The sequence below is a fragment of the Diabrotica undecimpunctata genome, chromosome 9 (assembly GCF_040954645.1).
Source record: "Diabrotica undecimpunctata isolate CICGRU chromosome 9, icDiaUnde3, whole genome shotgun sequence".
Taxonomy (NCBI): Eukaryota; Metazoa; Arthropoda; class Insecta; order Coleoptera; family Chrysomelidae; genus Diabrotica; species Diabrotica undecimpunctata.
The window spans coordinates 11,630,252-11,639,087 of record NC_092811.1 but is presented as its reverse complement, the minus strand read 5'-3'; the positions used below and the strand labels follow the sequence as shown (position 1 = coordinate 11,639,087).

The 8,836-nt window shown below is 32.4% G+C and overlaps 1 protein-coding gene across 1 annotated transcript in view; it reads left to right on the top strand.

The window, feature by feature from the left end:
* Nucleotides 1-733: 733 nt before the first annotated feature.
* The window catches only part of pHCl-1 (pH-sensitive chloride channel 1), a 446,892-nt gene continuing 438,789 nt past the window's right edge, over nt 734-8,836 (top strand). The window contains exon 1 of the mRNA XM_072542726.1: nt 734-926. The gene's annotated coding sequence lies outside the window, so the exon portion shown is untranslated. The remainder of the gene's footprint in view (nt 927-8,836) is intronic.

The following is an 8,836-nucleotide window of genomic DNA, read 5'->3' as shown; positions in this document are numbered from 1 at the left end:
ATCGTTGATGTATTCGATATCTTCGATGCTTTGCGTGTATTTATCGTGCAACAAAATTCCGACTACAAAATACCTATGCACTTTCTTGTTTAGCTTTTCCGCTGTATATGAGTGTAAACTCTCCGTATTTTGATGTTCCTTGGCCTTTTTTCTTTGTTCCAGAGATTGCGTCAACATTGTGTTTCTTCATGTGTATTATGATCTCCTGGTCTCTTCCGTTCCACGACGTTATGTTCCAGCATGCGATTCTTGTGATGGGGTGTTTAGGTTTTCGTTTACCAATTCGTTTTTCCGTTATCATAGAACGTGTCGTTTTCTGATAGTTCCGTCCGGTATCCGAAGCTGTATCTTCAGTTCTGTGAGCCAGTATGGATTCTTTACCCCAGGTAGGTGGCTAACCTCGCCTTAGTGACCCTCCTCCTTTATCCGGGCTTAGGACCGGCAATGGAATGTGTAATTCCATAAATAAATATATAAAAAAATATTTGTCCTTCTAGGTATTGCATTTTTTTATCAGTTTAATTATAAATATACAATTGGTAGAAATAATACAAATAAACAGATAAATACAACTTTGTTTTGTACTATTTATTTTGGCGAAAATGTTTACTAAATTAAGTTTTAATTGGCACACGCAGGTTAGTTTTTAGTCCAGATTGAATATTTTTTTAGATACCTAGGTAATGCGTTTCTAGACTGCTTAGCTCGGTTTGATTCACTTTTTGGCGCACGGCGACAAAACATGCGTTTCTCATTATTTGTTTGGTACATACCGGTAGACGAGATGTTATTTTAGTTTAGTTTTATGATTGTGATTTTCGGGAGCGGAAAATTACGTTTTTTTAAAATTGGTTTGTGTTGGTTCTGTGAAGTGTTGTGGAGTTACGTGAGGTGTGGTGTAAAACTTAGTGTGTAAAGTTGCAGGGGTGAGTATGCTCTTAATTATATAGACACAGCTTTAAATATTGTTTTCTAAAAATAAAAATAACTAGGAGTTTTGCACAATGTTCAAAGCAAGCGTTATATATTGTTTTATATACTACAATTTTATTTAATTCAATACATATAAGTAGACTTCGGCAAATATGCAAATAAAAATGTAGAAAATATGCGCATAAATATGCACGTGTTTACCCGAAAATATGCAGTATTTTATGCAAAATATGCATACAAATAAATAAAAAAATCGTAAAATAGTAACAATTTTATTTAAAAAAAAAGTGTACATAACTAAATATTTCCTACTATTCATAAGATTTACATTTATTTTAAGTAACTACATCATTTTTAAGTATGAATAAACTTATTTAGAATTATGGTAACAATAAATGACCAAGTGGTGTTCAAAATTTTCTAACAAAAACTTGTTGCTTCTGTCTGAGTACATATATTTATATATGGAAAAACTTCGTTCAACATCAACTGATGTAACGGGAGCATTTTTCAAACTAACCAAAACATTTGGTTCTAAATTAATTATTGTTTCCGAAATATTTCCAGCTAGAACACTGACTACTTCAGAAAGAATATGGTAACCTTTATTTTTTCCATAGTAGCTTCAAATTTTTTTAAAATATCTTTTCCAATATTACCTCTAACGTTCCGACAACATGACGCAAATTCTTTTATTAATGCTGTACTTTCGAACAATGACAGTTTTGGTGATTCTAACTGAGTAATTGTTTTTTGAACAAAACTAAAATTTGATTTTATAAATGAAAGTTCTTGTTGAAGCAAGTTACTCTGAAAAGTTTGTTTAGAATCCAAAAGAGATTGGGAACTTTCATCTGTTAACGTATCAATTATGTTTTTTATTTTAACAAAATGATCTGCATAAAAATTAGCTGCTTCTATACCATGTTCCCCATCGCGTTAAAATAGGTTGTGGTGGAAGAGAAATGTTAGGTAGCATTTCTTTATAAAGTTGAATTCTTATAGGAGATTTAAGAAATACTTTTTTGACACTGGATATCATGGTATTTACAAGAGGAAACTTTTTTCGTATTTCCTCTGCAACTCTGTTTAATCCATGCGCTACACAAGTAACATGTATTAAATCTGGGAAAAATATTTTTAAATTTTGTCCTGCTTTCACCATATAAGGAGCAGCATCCGATAAAATAAGCAGTAATTTATTAGAAGGAATAGTTGTCGGAAGAAAAAAAGTTGCTAATGTTTCTTGTATAAAACGCGAAATTGTTAAAGCATTTGTTTTCTCAAGTTGCTGGCATGAAATAAGATGAGGTTTTGGTAAGGTATCTTCTTTAAGAACACCAATCAATAAATGAGCAATATACTTTCCTGAGGAATCAGTGGTTTCGTCTACAGATATGTAAAAATAATTATCTGCAATTTCTTCCTTAATATTAATTAACACCGACGAGTATAGCCCGTTCACATTATTTCTTCTTAGAGACCGATCACTTGGAACATTAAGTTTGCAATATTTTTTTAGAAACGAACTAAAATTTACATTTTCTAATTTTGAAAGCGGTATGTTTGCAGACACTAATGCGCGACACAAGTCTTCATTAAAAGTTTCTTGCTCATCTAATTTTTTTGAAGTAGATTGGAAACATTTAGCCATTGAAGTTTGATGTTTTCCTCCTATTTTTCCTTTTTTTGCAATGTGTGAAGTAGTTCTCACATGTTGGTCTATCTGAAATTTCTTCTCACATGCTATCTATAAATAAAAATAAAAACCTTTATTTTAACCCAACCTTTAAAATATAAAAATATACAAGGTGTTTTTGGTTAATCAAATAACTGGTTTGGAAAAAAAAACACTCGCTAAGTGTTTTAAATGCAGTATTAATCCACAAATTAGTTTTTGTTACTAACCATTAGTACATCATATAACTTATTTTAAAATTCAACAAAAGTTTTTTTTTTTGTTAATTCAATTACAATAAAAATAATTGTGTTTTAGAATAGCTGACTTCATAAAAAAAAGTAAAGGTGAAAAATTTTTCTAAATACACACCATTGTATTGTACCAGGACAATTTTTTCTCACTAAAGGAAGCTATTTTTCATTTAAAAACAACCTACGAGTACTAAATTTCAAGTAAATACGTTTATTGGTTTTAAAGTTATTGTTGTTATTAACTAAAAGAATTTAATTTTTTTTAATTTTAACACCCTGTATCTCGAAAAGTAAATAAGTTTGACCCCTCATTAACTATATCGTTTTGTTCAATTTTTCGTGAAGTATCTACAGTCAAACGTTGTAAGTGTCATTTGGAAACACCCTGTATGTATGAAATATTAGATATTTAATAGAAAATATTAGATACTTACAATTTTGCCACAGACTGAACAGTAGATTTTTCCCATATCCATAGACAGCTCTTTATAAGGTTTAATCCAAGTTGAAGCACTGGTTGTTTTAGGCATTATAAAATCACAATCTTCCTTTTTGTTACGCACAACGAGTGTTTACGCTTTGGATATCAAAACAAAAATGATTTACAAATCTGAGCATCAAATTAGAAATGTTTAGGTACCTAATTCAATAAACTGGGAGATTTTGGAAAATCCCTAAATTAGGAACAAAACTATTAGCCGTTTACCTGCTGTGAAGATACAATAAATTGTAGATAGATTTGGGGATTAGATTATAAAATGCAAATGAGCGAACCCTTAGCGATTATCCAATAACTGAATGCCTCAGTGACCGAGACTTTCTAAGAATGTTGAGGGCTACTTAAATTGATCTTCTTTGAAATTGTAAATGTTTTGTACCTGTAGAGATTACGTATTTAGATCATTTCTTGATTAAAATGACTACAAAATTTTATACAAGAATTGAAATAAATTGGTATGTTTAAAAATTTTCAAATACAGTATAAAAATCTGAACTTTTATGCACTTTATGCAAACTTTTATACATATATGCTAAAATATGAAATATTTGCATAAAATATGCACAATATGCAAAATATGCAATATGCATATTTGCCGAAGTCTACATATAAGGAATACTTAGTAAATATGTTATAAGAGGAAGGGTTTGACTTAACTAGCATTGATGAATGGTTCACTTTAAAGTCTTTTGGCCATAGTCTTTTAAATCTCTTTTTTTTTCTTAATACTTGAAAGCATAATAAAACTACTTACAACAGGGCTTCCCAAACTTCTTCGTACCGTGACGCCCTTGGGGCTTTGCTATTTTTTTCCGACGCCTCCTCAGCTCGACCCCGAATAATACTTACCAATTTTACTACTAATCTAGTAACAGGTTTTAGTTATACCAAAAACACTATTTGAACACTTATATATTTTATTATTTAAATGGGAATAAGCCACCATTAAAGTACGTTTATTGACGTTTCAATTTCCAATTCGGAAATCGTTTTCAAAATCCCTAAAATGCCACAAGAAACTAGCTTCAGAACAATTTTTATATGTTTTATTTAAAAATTAAGAACGAAACCAAAAAATTGTAGTAATCAGTAACTGGCTGATTAATGTGAGGGATGTGCTTGCTTTTTTGCGCAAATGTTATGAAACCAACGTTCCAGTTTTGAAATTGCCACTCTCATTTCTGTTTCTAAGTTTATGTTTGACCTGTACTTGTTTTTAACTACTGCAGAAATGCCCTTTTCGCACAAGTACGAATTCGCGAATGGTAATAAAACCTTTAATGTCGCAGTGCTGATGGTATGATATACATAAGAAAGTTAGCTCATAAATTCAAATAGTTTAAGATTTAGTCTGGAATCACAGGACGACTCTGTCAGTTGTTCTTCTTTTTCTGTTGAAAGTGTCGATGACGTGGATTGCAGGAAAGGGTTTCTAACCCAGTCATATTGCTCCATATCTTCGGGAAAATATTTCTCAAAGTGTTTGCTCAATGATAATATGTTTTATGTAAACATATTTTTCAAAGAGGTGTCGCTGGATATTACCCTCGGGAATGAGGGAAGGTAGTCCAGTCGCACTATCCATAGCTGGGATGGACCGGAGCATGTAGGGATCACGGTCCGTGGACATATAGGTTGTATATGAACACTAAGCTAGAGGGAAAATACCTTTTATTGAAATGCAAATAATTGTTTACTACAGCTTAGAATCTGCAAATAAATGTTGATTAGTTTTAGAACTAAGAATCTGTAAACAAAGAGTTAGTTATCTTAATACTAAGAATCTGTAAATAAGGCGTTAATTAGTCTTAGAACTAAGACTCTGTAAGAGAAAGTCGTTAGTTATCACACCTAAGACTAATTAATGCAAAAAGTGAAAAAAAGTAAAATTAAAAAAAAAGGTGAAAATTTTTTTCCTGAAAAGTCCCAAAAATTTCGGAAAACAAAAGTTATTTCTAAATGTCAGATTTTGTTCTAAATGCGATATAAATGTTTGTCGTAGTGACTTTGGGACGAATCAACAAAGACATGTAACAAAATATCAACAAAGAAATAGTTATTAACAAATTTCGAATCGAAAATTTCGAGTCGAAAAAAGACCTGAAATGTGAAAATAATCCTAAGTTATTTTTATATCGAAATATTTCAAAGTCCAAAACAGTAAAATCCTAGAGTCCCTAAAATAAAATATCAAAAAAAATCTTTCTAAGTGTCTGAAAGGGAAAATAATTTATAAATTTATCCTAAGTCAAATTAGTAAAATAAGAGAAAAGAAAAATGTTATAAAAATTCGGTCCCGCTAAGTCCCGCTCAGAAACTTAGTGAACCTGAAAGAGAAATAATTTTACAAAAATTTAATTAAGTCGAAATTCGACGAAAAATGCCAGTTAATAAATAGTAGAAATTATTCTAGGTTCGTTTAAGAACTTAGAAAAATAATCTGAAAAAAGAAACAATAATTCAAAGATTATGCTAAGTTAAAAATGACCTGAAAATATCAAATAAATCTTACCAAAATTCGTCTAAGTCCAAAAGACAATTTAATTCGAAATAAAAGATTTCACACGAAATCTCCTAAGTCATCGACACTAAGTCTCGCTAGAGACTTAGACTTAGGTAATAAAAAGAGCAGAGTTTCTAGGAACTTAATCTACCAGAAGGTCTCTATATGCCAAGAAGGCTGCTTCTGCGGACCTGTCCTGACCAGAATGAACTGTTGGCCATCGTGCTCCCATATTCATTCATAAATAATTTGGTCAACGGTTTCTGGCGCTCTGCCATTGGACCTACACGATAGCCAATGCTCAATTTTGGATAATACCATTGGCTGCACTTATGTTGCCATTTGACCAATGGTAAATCCGCAATTGAGCTGCAATTTCGGGCAATACAATTGGATGCAATTATGGTTGCAATTTGACCAATCGTAAAGCCCGAATTTTGCTATTGGCGACAGAGGGATCAAGGATTTCTATCGATTTTTCTTGTAGAATACCTTGTAAAGCAGGGAAACAGGTAATTTCTTGATGTTCTAATTTTCTCTTCCATAAGGGCAACTTCTTCTGAAACCCAGAAATTTTATCTGCCAATTGCAGGATGTAAGTATTGTTTCCCCGCAAAGACTTATTAAGATCAATTAGTTGTTAAATATGTCACAAAGATATGCTAATTGTATTATAAACTCTGAATTAATAAAGTTTTGCGCATCATCATGAGATTCTGTATGTAGATACGTGTAAAATTTATTTCTTAATTCGTGTACACGTGCGAGTACGTTGCCTTTGAACAGCCAACGAGAGTTGCAATAATAAATTAAAAAGGTGTGCTCAACCCCCACTTTTTCACAAAGTTTATGGAAAAGTCTTGATATCACGGGTCGTGTTTTAATGTAGTTCACCACTTATCCACTATCCATTACAACACCTAATTCAGGTCTAACGTTCTTTGCTTCTAGGGCCTCTCTATGTATGACACAATGTGTCCATTATACACTTGGAGCCTTGGTATTGATGAGAGCTTCTAGTCCTCCATACTGTCCAGACATCGCTCGGGCACCATCTGTACACACGCCTACACAGTTATCCCAGTTAATACTATTTTAGTCATATATAAGTTTAAAATCTTGAATAAATCAGTAGCGTTACAACTTTCACATATTTTTCTGCAAAATAACAAATCCTCACATATATTTGTTTCTTGTATATACCGTACATGTCGATCGGATAGCCAAGCGGGCTGGGCGGCTGGCTTCTCCTTCGCTTCAATGCGAGAGATGTCAGTTCAAATCCCCGGCTGGTGAATAGCAAACAAAAAGGCTAACGCAGTAGTTTAAAATTCTAAAATGAATCTGCGGCTTAGTCTAGAATATGCTGGTATCTGATCGGCCTATGGTGGAGCAGTACGGCAAGAGATAAGGGCTTGCGGCTAGGTGATACTCCTCCATAGATCCCTACCGGAAGGGCGTGGAACGCCTAAATACCGGGTATATATATATATATATATATATATATATATATATATATATATATATATATATATATATATATATATATATACCGTACATACATTTCGTCCAGTGGAATGGCAAATAAACCCGAAAGTTTCCCCACAATTTGCTCATTAATATCTTCTGCCATGTCGTGAATACGGCGACTAACCGTATTGTTTGAAAAAGATACATTTTTTATTTCTTTAGCTGCCGACTTTCCAATCTTCACTGTTATCATATTATCCGCTGCAGGTAAGATTAGTTCCTCAACGATCATATGTATTTTTTACATTTGGCAACACGATAAGCTACCATGTAAGAGACGAGCAATGCTTTCAAAGGAATTGATATGCTCTTGAAACCAAAGCCGTGGTCTGATGTTTCAGCTCTCGCAATTTTCTTACAAAAAAGTTCTTGGCTTACCTTGTTAATGACTGTGAGTTGATTCCAAATGCTGTTTTAGTTTATTAGGAAGCATACTTTCAGCTGCCAACACTTTGTAACAAACAATACATTGTAGAAGTTCTACATTCCCTTTAGTAAAGCAGGTAAATCCAAAATCCAAATATTGGTCGTCATATTTCCTATATTTCTTCTTTTTATTTAAATTAACATTACTGTTCTCGCCGGATTCTTAATTTCGTTTTCTATTATTTCCAACGTCTGCGTTTTCTTCATTCTATTTAAAGTCTCGATAATGTTATCTCTCGTTTTCATTTTCTAGTGTACTCATTTCACCTTTGCTTTACCTCAGCCTCAGATCTTAACTTTACTTTAAGAATGCTGTATAATTTTCTTATCCTTTTGAGTGTTTCCAACTTTTCATACTGCTTTGCAGAAGATCTTTCCTTAGTAGTAGCCACGGCGCGTTGTGCTACCTTGTATGTATTCTCATTTTCCTCTCTTTTAGACATTATACCTCTTTTTAGCCTCTTTCTTCTTCTTAACCTTGTGTGACACTTCATCGTTACACCACCAAATGTCTTCGTCCCTAGGAGGCCCTTTCATTTACCATACCTTTTTCTTTAATCTATTCCATCACTCTACCCTTGAAGATTTTTGCCAAGTCGTTATCTTTTAACCTACACCACTCTACTTTCTGATGTCCAACTTGCCAACCAACTAATGTCCTGATTCGAAGTTAAATCTTCTCTTAAAGGAAACTTGTTCTGATATCATGCAGATTATAAGTCTATATTGTGTTTTAGAGATTGGAACTGTAAAGGATTAAACCTGCTAATAAAAAAATTGCCATTAAGATAAAAAATACATAATCTCTAAAAAATAATAAAGCAGCTAATTTACGACCCAAAGTTACTATCCTTCTTTAAAAGCGGGCTATAAAAAGAGTAAAAATATGATAATTTATTATTTATTTATTTATCTTGTAATCTTGTAATAGACAATACAACGATTGAGCGTGTGTCCTGTTATAAATATCTAGGTGCTTGGATCACAGACGATACTGATCAAACAAAAGAGAT